Raw genomic sequence first — 22,968 nt, 5'->3', positions numbered from 1 at the left:
GGTCCTACCAATTATTACCCACATTGTAAACCACTGTCTCACCACAAGGACGTTTCCAACTGCATGGAAGGATGTTCTAGTAACCCCAATATTAAAGCATACCGGTACCACAGCAAATGCGCTATCTGATTACCGGCCTATTTCGATTCTTCCCCCTCTCTCGAAAGTTCTTGAACGAGTTGTACACGAGCAGCTAGTAGAATTCTTAACCAGACATTCTCTTTTTGACCCATTGCAATCTGGCTTCAGAAAGGGACACAGCACTACGACAGCACTTCTTCGGGTAACAGATGACATAAGACTAGCAATGGACAAACGGCAGGTGACGATACTGACACTCCTTGACTTTAGTAGTGCGTTCGACACGGTAAATATAGACATACTATTATCCAAGCTACGCTCTCTGCATATCGGCCCGATAGCCCTTAATTTTTTTAAGTCGTACCTTACAAATCGTCGCCAGTGCGTAGTGGTAAACAATCAAAGATTCCAATGGGCTGTAAAATCATCCGGTGTCCCTCAAGGGTTTGTTCTAGGGTCGTTACTGTTCGTCTTGCATATTAATGACATATCTTCCACACTTCAGTATTGCAACTACCACTTATATGCTGATGATATGCAGATATACAAACACACCACTACAAACAATTTACATGAAACAGTTCAGCACATTAATTCGGATATTGAAAGGCTTACCGCCTATGCTAAAAATAACCACTTACTCCTAAATCCTCGTAAAACACAAAGTATTATCATAGGAAACTCTAAATTATTACATGTAATAAGCAATATCAATCCTCCTCCAATCATAATCAATGACATTGCTGTACCGTACCTTAAAAATGTAACTAATCTTGGAATCTCCATCAATGAGAATCTGACCTGGAATGAACACGTAACAAATGTATGTAGAAAGGTTCATGCAGCTCTATGTCCCCTGAAACGTCACAAGAATTCTTTTCCTCAAAAACTTAAATTAAAATTAATCCAAGCACTACTATTCCCAATTTTAGACTATTGCGATGCAGTACTAGTCAATCTAAATGCTGAACAAGCTTTGAGACTTCAGCGAGCACAAAACTCATGCATACGATATGCCTTCCAACTGCGACATGACACTCATGTTACACCATATTTCAAAACATTGGAATGGCTACGCATAAATGAACGAAGGAATTTTCACCTAATGACAATTGTTTACCAAGTGCTCTCGACGAACACTCCTACTTACCTCTCTTCTAATTTTCGTTTCCTTTTCTCATTCCATGAAATTGGTACCCGTTCTGGTTCCTTACTTGAAATTCCACCAAGTCGAACGAATTCCTACTATCATTCCTTTTTAGTTACCGCATCGAGACTCTGTAATACACTCCCAATGGACATTCGGCACCTTACTTCCTCTCACAAATTCAAATTTGCCTGCAGAAAGTTTTTCCTGGTAACATAAAACTGAGTTGTGTGAGTCATTGTGTGTATGTTGTGTGAATGGGTTTTCTTCATTTATTATTCTTCTTCTTGTTTTCGAATGGGTCTACTATGGACCACGTTAAGCATCATTCATTTACGGTTCTTCCTCTTTCGATCGGCCCAGTACTTCTTCATCCTTTCGGAGTGGGCTTCTTTACGTTCTCGTGACCAGTTGTTGCCGGTCCGTTTTTTGCTACTTTGATCTTGGAATCCCTTAATTTTGTTGATGATTTTTCTGTATTCCTGTCTGTTGTATACTACCTGCTGTGATATATTATTTTCCTCCATATCCTCCTTGACCCCTTTAAGCCAGCTAGTTTGTGTCTTCCTGTTCTCCATGTATTCCAGAATTCGCTTGGCTGTTCTCTCTGGTGGCATTCTTTTAATGTGTCCGTAGAAGCAGAGTCTTCTCTTCTTGAAGGATGTTGTTATTTTTTCGGTCCTTTTGTATAGTTCCTCATTTGGTCGCAGTCTAAATTCTTGGCCCACTTTCCTGGGCCCTAGTATCTTCCTCAAGATCTTCCTTTCTGTCTTTTCAATGTTTTCTAGTAAGCCCTTCCTGTTCAGTGGAATACATTCGATCGCATATAGACTTTCTGGTTTGATGACAGTGTTGTAATGTCTGATTTTTGCAGTGAATGAAACTTATTTTTTATTGTAGACATTTCGACATAACTGGTATGCTGCTTCCATCTTTCTTGCCCTTTCCTGTAATGCTATTCCTCGTAGTCCTGTTGGGGTTATCCATTCCCCCAGATATTTAAACTTCTGTACTCTTTTAATTGTTCCATACTTGGTGACAATATTTTGTGTCGGATCCTTTTTGTCCTGAATCATTAGTTCCGTCTTTTCGAAGGATATCTGAAGTCCCGTCTTTACAGCAGTCTCTTGAAGTGTTTCAATTTGTACCTTGGCTGTTTCACTGTCTTCTGCCAGTATTGCCATATCATCTATGAATGCTAGACAGTCAATTTTGACTCCAGATCTTCCCAGTGATATTCCATTTTCCACCCCTAATTCCGTCAGTCTCTTCCTCCACTCTCTGACCACTTTTTCAAGTATAACATTAAACAGGAGTGGTGACATCCCGTCCCCTTGTCGGACACCTGTTTCGATCTTGAATGGTTTTGACAATATACCCATAAACTTAACCTGTGATGTAGTGTCAGTGATGGTTTCTTTGATTAAATTTATAGTTTTTTTATCTATCCCAAACTCTTCTAACGTGCTTATCAAGGTTGCTCTATCGACTGAATCATAGGCTTTCTTAAAATCCACAAATACAATCACTAGATTTTTGGCTGTGAGTGCACGTAGTTGTATTATGGAGATTAGGTTGAAAATTTGCTCACTGCATGATCTGCCTTTCCGGAATCCTGCCTGGTATTCACCAAGTTCTTTTTCTATTATCCCTTCAGTCCTGTTTTGTAGTGCCTTGGATAGAATTTTAGAGGCAACTGGTGGCAAGGATATTCCTCTGTAATTGTTAACGTTTGTTCTGTCTCCTTTTTTGTGCAGCGGGTGTATTAATGATGTCTTCCATTCCTTTGGGATGCTCTCTGTCTGCCAAATCTCCTCAAACAGTGCTTCTAGCTGAGTCACTAAGTGTTCTCCGGCATATTTCAATAACTCTGCAACTATTGAATCTTCACTTGACGTCTTATTGTTCTTCAGTCCTGTTATTATTCCCCTGATTTCTTCTTTATTAGGTGGTTCTGAGTCCGGTGTCTGGTTCTTGGGTTTCTCAAACATAAGAGTTTCCTCAGGTTTTTTACAATTCAGTAGTTTCTGGAAATAATTTGCAATGGCAATTCTGTTCATTTCCAGTGATTAGATTTCCTTCGTCATCTTTGAAGCATAGGGTTGGCGGTTTGTATCTTGTTAAGTTCCTCCTGAAAGTCTGGTAGAAATTACGTGTATTGTTTTTCACGAAATCTTCTTCTAGTTTCTTTAGTTGTTGTGTGTCATAATGTTTCCGTTCACCTCTTATGGTTTTAGCTGTTGTTTTCCTTTGTGCTTTGAATGCCTCCTAGTCTTCTGGTTTCTTAGTTGAGTTCCATTTCTTCCATGTCTGAGCCCTTCTTTGTAGTGCTTCTTCGCAAACTTCATTCCACCAAGGATGTTTCTTCTTTTTACTTCGTAGGATTGTTTGTTCTGCTGCTTGTTGTATTGATGTTGCCATCTCAGTCCAACTGTGACTTGGAATCTTATTTATGCTGTTCTGGTATTCATTCACAGTCTGCTGATTGAACTTCAGATCTTCTATTCTGTATCTTGTAATTTTTGTACCACTACTTTTTCTCCTTTCTGGTGTTCATTTCATCTTAATTTTTGTCAAATAGTGGTCAGAGTCGAAGTTTGCTCCTCTAGTTACATGTACATCTTGAATTTCTCTGGAGTTTTCATAACTGATTGCAACATGGTCAATCTGAAATTCGTCCAATAATTTGTTAGGTGATATCCATGTTGTTTGTTTCTTTGGCTTCTTCTGGAACTTGGTGGTCATGATGTTCAAATTGAATTTTTCACACAACTCTATCAACCTCTTACCATTCATGTTTGTCTTGCTGTGAGCCGTGAATTTTCCTGTGGTTCTTGATGGTTAATTCCTTCCAGTTTGTGCATTGAAGTCTCCTACCAGAATTACAACATTTTTCTCTGGAGTATTTCCTAGGATTTCTTCCAGACCTTCCCAAAATGTTTCTACTTTCTGTGGATTTTGTTGGTTGTCCTTATTTATTGGTGCATGTGCATTTATTATTGTGTATTTCTTGTTCTTGTTTTTGAAAGTTAGTGTTGACATCCTTGGTGAGGTGGATTTGAATTCCGTTATCTTGTCTGCCAGTGAATTGTGTACTACAAATGCTGTTCCAAACATCCAAAGACCTTTAGTGTTTTGTATTTTCTCTGCTGTTTACCTTTATAAATCCTGAAGTTGTGTGTTTGTACCGTATTTTCGTCTCGGTATCTTGTTTCATGTATAGCTAATATTTTCATCTCTTGTTCATCCATCATTTTAGTCAGTTCCATTTGTTTCCCTATTTTCAACATCGATTTTACATTCAGTGTCCCTATGAACGTTCTGTGCTTACATTTGTGATTTGTCTTTGGGATTCTAAGACCCTCCGACTGGTCTTGACTTGTGCAATGCTGATGGACCCCCGGATCCGAATGCCCAGCTTCGGTAGCTTCGCCACCACGAGGATATGAGTTACTCATTGCACCTTTCATGACTGATACTTGTTTAGAGCTTGTGCTTCTAGAAATTTGCATTTCCATCTGCTACAACTTGGTTCGCTGCACCAAGAAGATTTCCAGGCGGCACCTAACATTAATTATCACATTAATTGCTGTACTGATATGTAGGCCTAACTTACCGGTAGTCTTATAATTATCTGTCTGTAGTATTATTTCTTTTTAGAATTTCTATGTCTTACTTTTATGTTTACATTTTAAAATTCTGTTTATAGTGGTTAAGTGTAAGAGAGGGCCGTGAGCCCTAACTTCGCCACAAATGTAAGTCAGGAATAAATAAATAAATAAATAAATAAATAAATAAATAAATAAATAAATAAATAAATAAATAAATAAATAAATAAATAAATAAATAAATAAATAAATAAATATTTTACAAATTTCTGCTTAAATACAGTAAATGAAGCAGGCTATCGAATATGTACAGGAAGTGAGTTATACACATGTGCTGAGTAGTACCATACAGATTTGTTGCCATATTTAATTCAGTTAATTCAATGTGATTTTATTGATTCCTCTTGTATTGTATGAATGTATGTCAGAATTTGTCACACATTAAGTATTGGAGTGAGCCAGATTATTTATCAATTTATAGACCATCACATCTGAAGCTTCCTGACGTAAAGCCTCAAGTGGAAGAACTTTACAACGTTTGTATAGATAAGCTGTTGGTGACAATGAAGGTAGCTTAAACTGTATTCTTCATGCTCCCTTGTGTTGGATTTTAACAGTCTGAAATAGCTCTTTCCTGCAACATGCCCAAATATGCACCATATAAAGCATATCACTTTGAATTAGAGCGTGATACATATTTTTACTAGAGTATTAGTAAGATGGTATTTATGTCTATTAAGAACGCCAATTGCTGGTGTAAGTTTATTACAAATCGCCTGAACCTGATCACTCCAAGAGAGGAATTCGTCAAGAATTAATCCTAGGAACTTCGTCGCCTCAGCTCTAGGTATTATGCACTTATAAATTTTGAGTGTAATATCCAGAGAAAACCTGTATGCTGTTTTATGAACGATGATATAATTTGTTTTATTCAGATTAATAGTTAGACGATTTAAAGAAGCCATTCTGAAGTAAAGTAATATCGGACTGCATCATTATTTCGAGGTTATCCGGAGAAGTGTCCGTGTAAAACTCGTTAGTCTCGTCAGCAAATTGAGGCAATCGTCCGTACAAGGTTACTGATCCCATATCATTCATAAATATGAGGAAAATAATGGGACCTGGTACTGACTCTTGAGGTACACCGATATTTATAGGCATCATTACAGGACACAAATTGTTCTCCGTCTGTAAGGTAACTGATAACCCAGTTTAATGCTGTTCCTCTAACTCCAGCAGCTTCCAACTTCCTGATAAAAATATCATGATCCACTTTATCGAAAGCTTTCTTCCAGTTAATGAATACTCCCGCAGCTATATTTCCTAAGTCTAAATTTTCCTGAAGTTTAATTATTATATCTTCTATTGGATTGTAAGTACTAGAATTTGGTAAAAATCCATACTGATAAATGTAAAAATAATTGTTTTTGAGTAAAAAGCTCAGCAATCCCTCTTTAATTATGTATTCTCAAATTTAAGATAAGATACTTACTATAGCAATTGGACGAAAGTTATTTACGTCAAATTTATCTAAACCTTTGTATATTGGTACAATTTTTGCCACCTTTGACATTTTGGGGACAATAGCCTCATTAAATGATGTACACTGACTGACAGAGCAAATGCAACATCAAGAAGGAGTGGTCAGAACTTTATGCCAATTGCAGGGTAGACTGACGTCACTGAGGTATGCTCATGATGTGAAATGCGCCGCTATGCTGCGCACGTAGCGAACGATAAATGGGACACGGCGTTGGCGAATGGCCCACTTCGTACCGTGATTTCTCAGCCGACAGTCATTGTAGAACGTGTTGTCGTGTGCCACAGGACACGTGTATAGCTAAGAATGCCAGGCCGCCGTCAACGGAGGCATTTCCAGCAGACAGACGACTTTACGAGGGGTATGGTGATCGGGCTGAGAAGGGCAGGTTGGTCGCTTCGTCAAATCGCAGCCGATACCCATAGGGATGTGTCCACGGTGCAGCGCCTGTGGCGAAGATGGTTGGCGCAGGGACATGTGGCACGTGCGAGGGGTCCAGGCGCAGCCCGAGTGACGTCAGCACGCGAGGATCGGCGCATCCGCCGCCAAGCGGTGGCAGCCCCGCACGCCACGTCAACCGGCATTCTTCAGCATGTGCAAGACACCCTGGCTGTTCCAATATCGACCAGAACAATTTCCCGTCGATTGGTTGAAGGAGGCCTGCACTCCCGGCGTCCGCTCAGAAGACTACCATTGACTCCACAGCATAGACGTGCACGCCTGGCATGGTGCCGGGCTAGAGCGACTTGGATGAGGGAATGGCGGAACGTCGTGTTCTCCGATGAGTCACGCTTCTGTTCTGTCAGTGATAGTCACCGCAGACGAGTGTGGAGCGCCCTACCGCTAGACAACGCGGCATCATGGTTTGGGGCGCTATTGCGTATGATTCCACGTCACCTCTAGTGCGTATGCAAGGCACGTTAAATGCCCACCGCTACGTGCAGCATGTGCTGCGGCCGGTGGCACTCCCGTACCTTCAGGGGCTGCCCAATGCTCTGTTTCAGCAGGATAATGCCCGCCCACACACTGCTCGCATCTCCCAACAGGCTCTACGAGGTGTACAGATGCTTCCGTGGCCAGCGTACTCTCCGGATCTCTCACCAATCGAACACGTGTGGGATCTCATTGGACGCCGTTTGGAAACTCTGCCCCAGCCTCGTACGGACGACCAACTGTGGCAAATGGTTGACAGAGAATGGAGAACCATCCCTCAGGACACCATCCGCACTCTTATTGACTCTGTACTGAACCCATAATTCTACGGAGAGAAAAATACTTTTTTATCAATATTTATTTGATATCAAGAAACTACTTTTATGTTTGGGGGCAGCCATGTTGCGCTCCTAAGAGCCCCGATGTCGCGTGGGAAGGATCTCACGGCAAGCTCGTGAAATACTGGGATACCACGGTGGAACTCGAGTGCCCGACAATTCTTTGAATTCATGGAATTCTATACAACGAGGGATTTTGGCAACACGGTATATAAAGAAATAAATAAGTTAAATTATTCGTACATCCTACGTGAAGACAGAGCCCCCAGGGAAAAACTTTAAGGCAGTTAAGCCTAAGTACATGTTAGCGTCAGATCAGTGAACCAGCTACACGTGCCAAGGTCAGGGGATGAAGAAAACGCGCGAAACGCACGGGCAGAAATAATTTATTTCCCCTGTTGTGAGTGTGGTAAAATTATAAGATTAACATCTAAATTAAGTGCAAGCCTGTCCGGAATTCTGGGACAAGTCTCATCAAAATCGGTCTATAGGACGCAAAATTGGCAGATTACACAATCAAGCTTAATAGTGGGGATAGCGTCCCTCCTGAGATTATAAAAGAAACCCCGCACCGTATATTTTTCAGTGTCGATCTGGAACTTGAAGCCGCGGGAGCTAGTGCCCGTCGTCATTGGAAATTCGCGCCAGATTGATCGACAAATAATTAAATACATGTCCGTGGTTAAGGTCCACACACTCGGTTAAGAGGAGAAGGTGATTGGAAAGTTCTGAAAGTGTACCGACGAACTAGGAAAGTGTAGGCGTTGGTTAAATTATACGCAGCAGATTTGATTTATATCATCTCATGTATGTTTGAAAGTGAAGAAGGTTGGGGAAGCCATTCAGAGTAGTTCTGCTCCCTTTATCTGTTGAACACCTGTTTTATTGGAGTAACGGAGAGAGACAACTCTGGGAACGATCCAGACAGTCGTAGAGGACTGCAGAACGAGGGAAGTTCGTGGTGCCAATCACAGAGGAAAGTGCGTGATTTTATGTGGTAATTTCTATATCGTGTGTGAGAAGGGTAGTGTTTGTAAGAGTGAGATGTTAGAAATGATAATGTTCTTTGTGAAAATGTACGGCTAAGGAGCGAGGTCAGCTGGTGACGATGTAACCAGAATGCTGGGAATGTCACCATTGTGCAGGTCTGTCTATTTTTATATTATGTTGTAGTTAGTTCTACTGTTCTGTCCCAACAAATTTTTCAAGATGATTGTCGGGTTGATATTCGTAATTATGAGGCGAAAGGTGTTGTAATTTTTGGTCAGCGTGTGAAACTTTCAGTGTGTAAATTTCATGTCAAGAAACGGTAAATGCGACGCTTAAAATTTGGTGTTAATGTTCGATGAGATATTGTCCAAAGCGTGGAATTTTGGGAAGTTATAAGTTATAAATTACTCGTGGCGAATATCTAAATTTCAAATATCAGTTGAATTCGGAAATATTTGTAAAGCTAAAACGGACACAATAAAATGGATTGGCGAAATTAAAACAGATCTCAAACTGGCAGGAATTACACCTGAAGACATCCAAAGCCGGGTTATCTTCAGAACCAAAGTTCATAAGTGGCAAGTTGACCAAGAGGAAAAACCAAAGAAGAAGACCGGAACAACATGGTCTCAAGAGAGAAAAGAAGCACACAGCAAACGAATGAAGGAAGTGTGGGCACAAAGAAAGGCAAATGCCTGTCTCTAAGTACTTTGCGTAGTCCTAATGGGCTCATTCGCAATATATATATATATATAATAATAATAATAATAATAATAATAATAATAATAATAATAATAATAATAATAATAATAATGTCTACCGAGGGATAAAGAAATTTTTCTATGTTAAAAGTGCATTTAACCAGTATATTTTTACAAGGATCGCAGACATATTTAGATAATTTCAGTGAAATTTGGTAGAGTAACAGTTATTCATGGGAAGGAAAATTTTGAGATATCGTGTATATCAATGATACGAAAAGTCGCGGTGTGCTCTTGGATTCTCGAGGTTTGAAAGTCGTAATAACGTTAAAGTAAGAGATGTGTTTTACAGTGGTTGTCGTTTTCACCAGGGGATTGAATTATGAAAAAAAGGGTCTTGGAAATATAAGAAAAAGGGATTGAGGGCGACGAATTTATATGTATGTGGAGATGAGAGAGATGGATGAAATGAAGCCTGGATTTTAAGTGATACCGCTGGAATAATAATAATAATCGTATGGCCTCAGCTACCGTGTGCAGACATTTCAATTTGACGCCATCTGGCTGTCTGCTCGTCAATTTCGACGTTCCGTTTTACTCTAGGCCCTCACTAGATGGCAGACCGAGTAAACCGAAACTCTCTTGGGGGTCTATGGCTGAGATTTAATTAATTTTGTCGGGTAAACACCAAATGTGTCACCAGAGATCTTTTACATGCCGACATCGTACGACATGGAGTGTCGAATGGACTTTTTTCCGCCCTTCAAAAATCCGACTACCTCTGCCGGGTTTGAACCCGCTACCTTGGGATCCGGAGGCCGACACTCTACCGCTGATCCACACAGGCAGCTACCGCTGGAATAAAGCGAGGAGAATGAGTTTGAGACAGGCTATATTTTCGCAGAGGAAGTATTTAAGAAACAGGCTGTATTGAGGCAGGCTGTATTGTTTTCCGCTACCAATCCGAAATTTGAGACGACTACTGTGTGAAGCACCGTATATTTCTAGTAAAATCCCAAGTGAAACGACTCTAGTAAAAGGTTAAAATCTCGGTAGTAAACGTCCAACGATCTGTTACTTAAAGCCCGTTTGATAGTAAGATAATGCGACCTCAAGGATGAAAGAGCATTTTGGACCCATGGATGGGGTGTATTGAATTTGTTCACTGGATATGTCATTGATATAAATAGTTGGAATTGACGATAGGCGATTTGAGAATTTCGAATGCGGTAGTGATGATTATTATCTTGAAGGCATCCACTATGGTAAACGTGCGTTGGGAATTGTCATTGCTTCCCTAAAACTTCAGTGCACAGGCTGAGATTGTGTTTGAGGTGGAGAATCGTTCGTCATGTATATTTATTTTCGAGTTCACGTATTGTAACGAGGTAGAGACTTACTGTATTTTTTGACTTGCATTCGTTTGATAGTAAGAGACGTGGTTCCCTCGTGTGGTATTTGTCTGACCAGGTTTAGTATTGAAAGTCGGAGTTGTTTGAAATTGCTAGTTCGCCTGATATGTTGAGGGAGGCGTAGTACGACCCACTTTCACGCCCGACGATAGATTTAGGACGTCACATGTTATCCTTGGAGTCACTGATGATGAGACGTCCTAGTTCACGCCCGACGATAGAATTTGGAAGGTATCATGTACATAGTGATTAGTGTTAGGATGTACAGATTTCAAGTGAGCCCGACGATAGGTCTGGGATGGCAGCTGTACACACTCAAGTCTCAGTTTAGATGTTTCTTTTGTTTTTTTGTTGAAGTGGCCTGGACGAAGGTAGCATCTACAGTATGATATGATTTATGAAGAGGGTTAGTGCGCAGCTCTCCTTGAGATAACGGGACAGCTATCGGCGGCTGAGGGTTGCCCAAATGTTGGACATCGATCTGATCTAGATTCAATATCTTTACTGTAATTCTCCGTGCGTGTTGAGCTTTAATGACTTCGATATGTTAATTTATTTTACGGACTTTATTGGTTTATCGTTTTGACGTCCGTTTCGTTTGATAGTGTGCATATTAACACTCAGTGTATTAGTGTGAGACTTGAGTTGCGAATGCGGTTTCGATTCGTCAGCCAGTAACAATATTTTATTTTCAGTCTTGTCGTACTTTCATCTTTATTCATAGTTGAAGTAAGTAAGTAACCACTTTATAAGTAGTGTGTTGGGACAGACAGTAAATAGATAGATCTGTACTGGTAGCATTGTTTTTCAAGGGAAAGAATTCCTTAAAGTTGTAGTAATTTTTAACGTGGACTGGTAATTTTATTTAGCATAACAAAACCATTTCTAACCTGAAAATCGGTTCGATAATAATACTTTTCAAGTGACTTTCCTTTTTTTAATTAACTTCAGTGTTTGGCATTTCTTCTAAATGCATGATGGATAAGTGTTTCCTTCATTTCGCAGTTTTGTTCCTTTAGAACGACATAACGTAGGATCCTCACGGATCATGTTGTTGTTGGTTCCTTCCGAACAGCTGTTTTGGGTGATGCACATTTAGCATCGGGATTACCTTATCACTTAAGGGTGTCATGAATGACAAATACATGGTGGGATTTTATTTCAATCATGAATGATGCTGTTAATTCGTAGTGAACACCATGCTTTCCCATAATATTTCGCAACCTATCCAAAGCAACTGATAGTCAGTTTGGTTCGATTAAGGGTCCATTCGGCGGGTGTTCCGTATCCGTTAAGGGTATTCGACTGGTGGATAACCTTAATTGAGAGAAAATCAGGCGTTCTACTTGTTGAAAGTCAGATTTTCCACGGACCGTGTGGATTAACTCTCAGTTCTCGTTTGGAATAATAGGTGCCCGGTTTTCAGGTCTTCCCTTTTTCAATTTTTCAGTTTCGCTGTCCACTAATATATTAACTTCTCCGAAGCAACTCTTCGATATTGTAAGAAACAAATCAACGCTATGTAATGTGACTGTGTTTGAAACATTCAAAAATCAATAATTTATAATTTTTTTATTTCAAGAATGCATATTAAATTCATAATGTTATCGTGCTATTTTCAATTTAATAAAAGTTAGTAAGCACATTTTGCTCCTCATTTCAAGTAGTTAGGCTCTCTTCTGAACCCCATCGTTTGGTTAAGATCGTGACCGAATTTATTCCCGCAACGACCCATGATTTAAGAGTTCTAAATTGTTCTACTGTAGCAGCCGTGGCCGACCAACGATGGAATGTTAAGTTCAAGGGTTCAGTACCTCGACGTGTTTCTGCGTGCATCGCCGCTCGCGGTGGTCCTACATCCTACTGAGTCGATGCCGTGCGCATTGTGTAACCTGCATATCGGTTTGAAATAAACATCAATTATTCATCCGTGCCGTCTCTGTTTTTTCCCCAACTTTCATCCCTTTCGAACCACTCCTCCTTGGTGTTGCATTTGCTCTGTCAGTCAGTGTATTTATAAGTTGTGTAATATAGGGCACTAGGTACGGAGCCAATTTCTTTATAAGGTTGTTACTTACACCATAACAGTTGCAGCTACTGGCATTTTTCAGTTTTCTGATTGTATTTAATACTCCATTATCGTTGGTAAAGTGTTAAACTACCTAAATTGGGAGTGGTTTTACTTGTAATATTAACAGATAGGTTTTGACCAATATTAGTAAGATATTCATTAAATGTTTTTGATGTCTCTAGTGGATTTGTATTAACCGTATCCTGTACTCTCAAGTGTATTTGTTTACTATCATTATAGTTGGTTAGGGTTTCATTGACCACTTTCCAATAGTTTTTTGTAGTATTTAATATGTCAATAAAATATGAATTTTCTAGTTCCCTTTTCAATTTAGCCACTTTTCTACATAGTTTTTTGTAGTCTTCTGCCAGTTCTTCTGAATAATGTCTACACCGTATTCTGTTTCTAAGTTGTTGCCTTTTAATTTTTGGATAAAACTTGTTCTTTTGTTCAACAAGTTTCAAGCGGTCAGGTGTCATCCATGGGCATGCTGGTCTCTTACTGTTTAAGTTACCTCGGTTACTGACGAACAGCGTACAATTTTCGTCTATATAGCTAATTAGTTTATTTACTACTGTGTTACACTTGTCATTCCTAACAATTATTAAGGTATTATTAAACATGTGTTCAGTTAAACTTTTAACAGCTATTCTTTTGTTTACAAGACGTTTCTTGTTTGTTTGGACGGCGATATGATATATATATATCATCTTTCAAGGTTGCAGTACTGTTAGTAACTCTAGTGGAGAAAACATTATTCCAAGATATTTGATTATAATATACACTCAGCCCTTACAATTCATCTGACTGCTGGTTTGTTCCAGTTTATCTATATATATATTGTCTCCAACAGTAACACAGAGCTTCCTGTTATATTTACCCCACATCTCTACAAGACAAGTGATGATTGAATCAGTATATTTAATATTTCGATTAGAGCAAGCTACAACAAGAAACTCTCTATCAGAACCGCAAATTTCAACTAATAACACATTAGATGGCACATCTGTAGATTTTACAGTTGTTAGGACCTTAGCTTCATAGCACTGCTTGACATAGATGACAATCTCACCACACGTTTTTAATGGTCTTGAACAAAAATAACCATCATAATATGGTATGTTATAATATATTTCTTCATCTGGATCCAGCCAAGTTTCTGTAATAACTATAACATCCGGCATGTGTGCTTGCACAATGAGAGTTGATATTGCTATCCATTTGTTGCGTATACTCTGAGCATTAATATATGAAGGGGTTAAAGTCAAAGTGGTGTAAGTCAATTTTCGGTAGAAGTTGACTTAGGCACAGAAAGGCGATGTAGAAATAAAAAACTGTTCATAGAAAAAGTGGAGTAAGTCAGAGCTTCACTCATTTCGTCGTTAGATGGCAGCACAAGTTAGACTGGTAATGGATCATCTGTTTTGCTGATAACTGAAGTGGTGTGAGTCAGACTTACACCAGTGTGGTTGTAATTGTTCCGCGATTTTCATCGAGTGTTGAATGCATGCGTGAATACTCAAAGAAACGATGGATTCTGAAATAAGTTTAAGTGATCCGTTGGATGAGCTGGAGTCCAGTGATGAATGGGAGCGTGAACAAGGAGAAAACACATCAGAAACAGATGATGGTAAGTACTATTCACCTTCTAACCTCTCAGTTACTCACCTACTAACCTATTTTGTTGCAACGTTTTTAGCAAGTACTTACATTAGATTATGCCTTAGGTCCTTTTGGTCTACTATTCCCTGAATAATACACCTTTGTAATCGGTTCGGAAGAAAAGAAAGGAAAAATGGAGAAAAATGCATGAAGAGTGATGTTTTTAGTGAATTTTCTGTGATTATTGAAAATGGTCGTGTTGAGTATCGTTTTTCACGTAATTTTGAATGCTGAATCGAAGCTTCCCCTGCAGTTTTTTATTTCGGTAGTAAGTGTAACAAGATGTTTGTTGTTTCAGAATCAGAAGGAGATGAAGAGGTAGACGGCGGACGCCAGCGCAACCATTCCAGCGAATTTCCTACTGCTGGAACTTCTGAGAATCGAGAAAACGCTCACCCGAGAACGAGGAAAAGACAAAAACACGAAAGTAAAGCTCAAAAGCGAAAGCGAGCACGAAATTCAGGGCTCCCGTACGTGTCCTCTAGAGGAAAAGAAGTGGCCGGTAAGCTGTATCAGAACTTTGATTGTAAATGTAAAAAAAAGTGTGTGGAGAACGTACCTGAAGTGGCGAGGCGAGAAATTTTCGACACCTTTTGGAAGCTAAGCAGTTTTTCTGAACAAAACGTATTTTTATGTGGTTTGATTGTGCAACAGAAACCTAATGTAAGACGCCCACGAAATTCAACGAGAAATGCAAAGTCTGTTTCAAACAGCTTCAGATTCCAAGTCAGAGGTAATAGCGTTACTGTGTGCAAGCGTTTTTTCTTACAAACACTCCAAGTTTCGGATGGGCGAATGACAAGGGCAATACAAAAAGTACGAGAGGGTCAACAACCAGGAAGTGATGGCCGAGGACGCCATCCCCCCAAAAATAAAACACCGGAGGCTGCCGTGAATGGTGTGCGTGACCACATAGCATCTTTCCCATCGTATCAATCGCACTACAGTAGATCAGAGAACCCTAACAGGAAATACCTTCCTCCTGACATGAATGTACGTACAATGTATGAACTGTACAAAGAAAAGTGCACGGAAAAAGGTGATATTCCTGTTTCTGAAGCCATCTACCGTCGAACCTTTAGCAATGAGTTCAACTTGCATTTCCACCGGCCTCTTAAAGATACGTGCACCAGATGCGATGTGCTTGACAAGAAGATTGAAGTGTGTGAAGATGAAGACGAATCTACAAAGCTGAAGGCTGAAAAAGAATTACACCTCAGAAATGCCGAAAAGGTGAGAGAGGCTAGAGATCGGGACAAAGTGAAAGCACGGGAAGACGAATCTTTCTATGGTCTGACATTCGACCTCGAAAAGGCTTTGCCATTTCCTGTTTTGACGACGTCCGTGGCTTACTATAAGCGGAATATGTATTGTTATAACCTTGGCTGCCATGAACTTGGAACAGGTTTAGGCTTCATGTTCTGCTGGGATGAAACGATCGCTTCTCGTGGGTCTCAAGAGATTGGTTCCTGTATCGTCAAACATCTTGCAGCAAGAGCGTCATCTGCTAGGCACATAGTGTTGTACAGTGACGCATGCACGGGCCAAAACCGTAATATTAAGTTTTCCTTGTACCTCATGAAGTACATACAGGGCCCTCAAAGCAATGCAGAAATTATCGATCACAAATTTATGGTAAGTGGCCACTCTTTTCTACCCAACGACGCTGAATTTGGATCAATTGAATCGTACGCAAAGAACAAGTCCATTTATACTGCAGACGACTGGTACAGTATCATAATGAAGTGCCGAAGGAACAATCCATTCATGGTGACGAAAATGAGCCGAGAGGATTTCAAATCTGTTGCAAAGTTGGAAAGTTGTATCACGCGACGAAAGAAAAATGAGAACAACATTGCTGTTAATTGGTTGAAAATTCAATGGATACGAATTTTGAAAGATCAACCTTACACTCTCTTCTACAAAGAAACTGTGAATGAGGATATCCCATTTTCTAAACTAAATCTAAAGGCAGCAAAGCCCGGTAGGCGACATTCTCTGGCCAACGTTTCTCAAGATGTTTTGTACCCAAGGGGAAGGCCTGTTACCGAGGCTAAAAAGAAAGATATGCTTGATCTTCTGCCATACATTCCACCAGTGAAACATGAATTCTTCGTTTCCCTGCGAACCACTATTGAAGAAGGTGAGGAGCTTGTAGATGTTGGACCTCTGGAAATTGTGGAAACCACATATCCTGATGAAATAGACTGAATGCGTATTGCCATGTTAAAAACATTAAGACTCCATTCGTGATAAAAAATTAAATTGTTTGTATTATTCTTATACTTTGTGTAATGTTCAATAAAAATGTGTTTGAGAAGTGCAAGTCAACTTTACATCATTTTGTTGATGTCCATAGTGGTGTAAGTCTTTGGTTTTAGGTCATACAGTGGTGTATGTCACAGGCTTTGGTAAGGCACAGTGGTGCAAGTGACTTTGGTTAGTGCGTGAGGTACAACTTTTGAGCAAAAAAATTTCAAATCAAGCCTAATCCCTAAGTTTGGACCTACGTAGTACCTCTAAAACAATACCATCACAAAAACTTGTCTACTGAATTAACTACAATACCTTTCGCATTATGCTCATTTCCTAAAAACGATGATAAAGTGACTTATACCACTATACCTTTAACCCCTTCATATAACATCCTAATTTTGTTACCTTTATCCTTAACTGCTCCTAAGCTATTTAATTGATTCTCTGATATATGTGCCAAACCCCCTCCCCTACATATCTACCGCGATGTAAATAAATGCGTATATCGGAGAATTGAGGTGCGGACCCCGATTAGGGAAGGCAGAAAGACAGCCCTGAACTGAAGATGGCCTTCGTGATTAATGAACAAGGATGATTATCCAAGACTACTAGAAATGAAACGCTGAATAAACATAAGGACAGGGTTTATTAATAAAGTAATATTTGAATCATGAAGCATGGAAAAGAAGCCAATTGTACAAGACAAACCAATAAATAAAACATGAACATACCTTCTCAAGCGTACTTCTAGACATCGTGGAGTGACCTCAACATAATTAATAATGAAACACTAAACATAAATTATTACCAGCTCACAGATTCAGTAACAACGTCGTTACAATTAGCATTCCAATCAAATTGCCGTGCGCACGGTAATATGAGCAGTTTCCTGTTTACGAGATTACATTATCCACACAGCATATCATTTCTTTTACAATCCGCGCAACAACAATAGAAGCCTCCCACTCACAAAAGGATGTGAGCCCACACGTCCACAGAGATCAAAATAAAAACGCAAGACATTAAAGGAAGGTATCAACAAGGCGCTGAGTGCGGCATCTCTGGTCCAGAGATATTAAAAAACAGAGGATTACAGGCATGCGCGTTAATTAGAAACTAAGAGTATAGACATGACCGACTGGCGGCTTGGCCGAATCCAAAGCAAAGACATGTCCAAATAAATAACAATGCTGTACCAAGAAAAGAAAATAAGGTACAGAAACAAGATCAACAAATTAAAATAAAAATTTAAATAAACTAATCGATAGCCCATCTTTCACTTCGTTCAGACACCAGCATTCATTCGAAACATTCCCACGAGGTGCCAATACACATCACATGTCTCACCGTAACACAATCCCAGGTCTCGCATATGCAACAAGTAGCGTGAACTGGGAGCTCAATATAAATGTATATGCATTTTAAATAATCAGGGAAAACAGGCAGGATGACGTACCAAAGCCCATCAAGCACGAGTTTCGTACGACCCAAATGAATCTTTTAGTCGACACGAAAGTCATGGCTTCATATATGGCGAAGTACAACAAAACGAAGTGCACCAAAAATGCGATGAGTCGGAGACCAAAATTCCAGACGAACAGTAATCATAATAACAAGCACAGGCACTCACACAGGTCATTACACGCACCGAAGTACAAAGACGCACATCGACCAGTTATCAAGGATTATAAAAAATGTTTACAAACATCGTAATAATAAAGTAACAACTAAAAGCACATACCTGTTATATCCATACTTAACTTACGTTATGAATATAGTAAAGGCTCTTTTAAATAAGTTAAAAATCCACCTAAAACAGAGAAAGGCAATTCCGGACCGCCTGGGCTCCATTGATAAAACATCTCGAGCAAACAAGGCAAAGATATGCGTCAAAAAGATAAAACCTAGTTGTCTCGTAAAAGAAAAGATCGTCAATACACATCATGCAGAGTGCTGCGCTCTGTAGTGCATCGATGGAAATACATAAGTTTTTCCTTGAACTGAGGTCGACACAACTCATTTTCATAGTAAAACATTGCATTTGAGAAACATGCTAATGGAGCATGGTTCACTATCCAACAGCCCCGCATTTAAAATGTGTCTTATCTTGGTGATCAGGCAATTAGACACATATTAAATGAGGTTTCGCTTAAATTAAATGCGCGCATATACTACAACTAAGACCTTAAGGTAAACTATAACTATACACAAACACAAACATAAATGATTTCCAGCATCAATTTCAACAACATTCAAATAAGACAGCTCGTCACATATTGCCGGGCGTATTATCTCACAAGGATTATGCTGAATCAATCAGTCTATTCTGATTTTGCATCATTCGACCCATTTCATTCATGAATGAAAGTCCAGACTTCCAAGGGGAACGGTGTAATCAGGTGCAACTTCTCCTGCTATTTAAAGGTTTGGGATTCATTTGGTACATTTTCATTGAACAATACCAGCATCCATTCCATCCAATTTGTTTAGCGTCATTATCCCTGAAAAAGGAAGGACTTTAGAGTCCAGGTAATAGTATGACTGGTCAACCAAGAATATGATACAACAAGACTAAAAGGCAAATGGATCAAACATTATTGGTCCGTTGACGATAGGGCTTTAACAAACTCACGTGAGCCTTTGATAACCTATTATTCGTTAAATCCATTAACTCCACTGTTACCGGTCCCAGGAACCTCACAATTCTCTTGCGACTAGACCATTTCAGACACAGTTTACCAGTGATTTGGTCAGCTGTAGAGCTTATTGGAAACATCTCCACCACGACTAGGTCTCCAATTCCTAGAGTGACTCTTTTTCTGCCCTGGTCGAATCCTTTAGCCACCCGGTCACGGGCTGTGACTAAGTGCTCCAAGGCTTCCTTCCATTTCTCCTCCACGTTCCGGTTTCTGGACGGCTCCGACAGATATCCAATGTTCCATTTCAATTGGAGCGGGTCAGTAAGATTTCTCCCCAGAAACAGAACAGCTGGGGAATTGTGATGAGATTCATGAAGTGCGTTGTTAAAGGCTAAAACAAAAAATGACAGATTATTGTCCCAGCTACGCTGGTCCGCGCTGTGGAAGGCTGACAGACAGGCTTTCAATTTACGATGGAATCGTTCGACGTGGGAAGGCTTGGCGTAGTGGGGACTCAGAAACACGTGCTTGACACCCCATCCGAAACACAAATGCCGGAATTGGCGACATCTGAAAGTAGAAGCATTGTCAGACACTAAAACTTTCCGGGGACCATGAAACATGCCGGGTTAAGAGCTGGACGGCGTTGCTTGAATTTATTATACCTACAGGGAATAACCAAACGAATTTTCAAAAGGCGTCGACGACGGATAGGATACCAACGTTGCCATTCTTGGATTTCGAGAGAGGGCCAAAATAATCGATAAAAAGCTTTTCCCCTGGGTGCGTTGCAACATCGGTAGAGTGGAAACCGGTTTGAGATGTTTGCGCAGGTTTAGACCGCTGACACACACCGCAGGTCCTCCCATTCTCAAGTACGTCCTTTTTGAGAATCGGCCAAACGAATTCACGAGAGATACTGTGCAAGGTTTTGTACTGGCCGAGGTGAGCGCCTAGGTACGAATCGTGGTAATAATGCAACATCATGGACCTTAATATCGCCAGGGAATAAATTGTCCTTTCCATTTTTGCGACTTCGACGAACCAACAACCCTATTCTGACATTGAACGACTTGTCTCGGAGAGACCCATCGGCGACTCCTTTTAACAATTCCTGACACTCACAGTCACCCTTCTGATGCTCGGAGATGTCCATGAAGGACCAGGGATAATTTTGCAGGATATTAATACTCACAATGTTATCAGCCTGACAATAGTCTTCCTCCAACTCGGCCTCACTCTCCTTTTCCCCGTCAAACATTCGCGACAGACAATCGGCCACGACATTTTCATTACCACCTACATGCACAATTGTAAATTTACAGGCCGACAGCCGGAGGATTCATCTAGCCGTGTGACCGAGCCGCTTGACATTCGCGCTCATCCACGTCCGTATGGACGAAGAAATGACTGTGTTCCAAGTATGAGCGGAATTTTTCAACACCTAATACAACAGCCAGGCATTCCTTCCCATAAATCGAGTACCTCAATTCAGCTCCACTTAACAGCTTGCTAAAGTATGCAATTGGGACTAGCTTTTCATCCTCATCGGACTGGTTAAGCACAGCAGAAATGGCGAGTTCACTAGAGTCGCACTGCAGAACAAAATCTCGGAGAAATTCAGGACTGTGGAGGCCCGGGGTTTCGCAAAGGGCCTTCTCCAGTAGCTCAAATGCACGGGTTGGATCTTCCTCCCACAAGAAACGACATTTTTTCATTTTCAAAAGATTAAGGTCACACCCCGATGTCTAGAAGTACGCTTGAGAAGGTATGTTCATGTTTTATTTATTGGTTTGTCTCGTACAATTGTGGGAAATTGGGGCACGTTTCTAAGAATTGTTGGTGAAGGTCTCCTCCTAAATGCTCGAAGTGTGGTCTTGCTGGTGTCACTCTGCACGTATGTCCTAGGTGCAATTCTCAGCAGGCAAACTAGAGGCGCGCCGACGTGGTGGCCCGTCGTTGGCGCCTAATGATGGTGTACATAAGAGAATCTGGGGCTTTCCTTCATCTACACCCTTCGAGCATTTAGGAGGAGACCTTCACCAACAATTCTTAGAAACGTGCCCCAATTTCCCACAATTCCAACATTTTCTCACCGCGGGGTCTCTTACAGTAGGCGAGTCAGAAGATTGGATAGCATTTACACAACGTTGAGGCGCAGATGTAAGGTTAGGCCTACGATTGGTAGTACAGAAGGTGTTGTAACGAAGGAGACAGATTTGGCGGGCGCACGGTAGGCAAAGGCGGGGAAAGAACAATCGGATGGAGTAGGGGGTGGGCGATACAGTTGATTTACGGCAGACTCAAACTCGCGACCTAGGTTTATGATGTTCTCGACACACTCTACAGTACCTTAGACCGCTTGATATACAGTATAATTTATAATAGGGGAATAGATTCCTGTAAAACTGTTCGAACACCTCGGATTCAGGCACCTTGACCCACATCCGGATTAAACAAGGTGAGAATACCCGTAGCATAATCGTCAATGCTTTCCCCTATGCCTTGCGCCCTTCTAAAATGTCCTGCCTCATACAATAGCCCATGTCGGACAATCCAAAGCGCTGTTTTATTCGAGTGGCAAACTCCTCCTACGACTGAATGTTACCTTTTATTAATCTGAACCATCGCAACGCTGGCCCTTCCAGCATTCCAGGGATGAGAGGAATAAACAAGTCAAGGGGGTATCGAGCTACAGTCAGCAATATCTTCAACCCGTTCCAGAAACTCAATCACACTGGAGCCGTTCCCTTCCCCCGAGAAATTTAATTTCCACTTTCTTACAACATCGAACACAGGGTTTACATTTACCTTACAATCGCTAGTAAATCTCGAATTTGGAGAAACATGCTCAACACGGCTCTCGCCGAGGGCGCGATTACCACATGCAATGGGATGCCTATTGTCCGTACATCTATCACTGTTACTACCAGATACAAGCATCTCGTCAATTCTAGCACTGCGCTCTCCCTTACCACTCACAAGGTTAGACATTTCTGCCGCAAATACCTCGCTGTCTTTACTCAACTCTAAATCTTTTAGGTTTTCCATAATACAGAGTATTTCTCAGAGATATTACACACCACGCACACACACACACAATTACAAATAACACTCAAGGTTAAAATTAAAATGGGAATTTTTGATTAGACTTAATTTGTACATAATCTCAATCTCCAGTTCTATCTCGTCCAAATTTCCTTCTTTTCAGAGGAGATACCCTAATCGAGCACGCCTCTGCTACCATTTGTGCCGAACCTTCTCCCCTACATATCTAACGCGATGTAAATAAATGCGTACATCGGAGAATTGAGGTGCGGACCCCGATTAGGGAAGGCAGAAAGACAGCCCTGAACTGAAGATGGCCCTCGTGATTAATGAACAAGGATGATTATCCAAGACTACTAGAAATGAAACGCTGAATAAACATAAGGACAGGGTTTATTAATAAAGTAATATTTGAATCAAAGAGCATGGAAAAGAAGCCAATTGTACAAGACAAACCAATAAATAAAACATGAACATAACTTCTCAAGCGCACTTTTAGACATCGTGGAGTGAGCTCAACATAATTAATAATGAAACACTAA

This window comes from Anabrus simplex, chromosome 11 (genome assembly GCF_040414725.1).
Source record: "Anabrus simplex isolate iqAnaSimp1 chromosome 11, ASM4041472v1, whole genome shotgun sequence".
Taxonomy (NCBI): domain Eukaryota; kingdom Metazoa; phylum Arthropoda; class Insecta; order Orthoptera; family Tettigoniidae; genus Anabrus; species Anabrus simplex.
The sequence above is the reverse complement of the archived record's forward strand: the minus strand, read 5'-3'. Positions refer to the sequence as shown.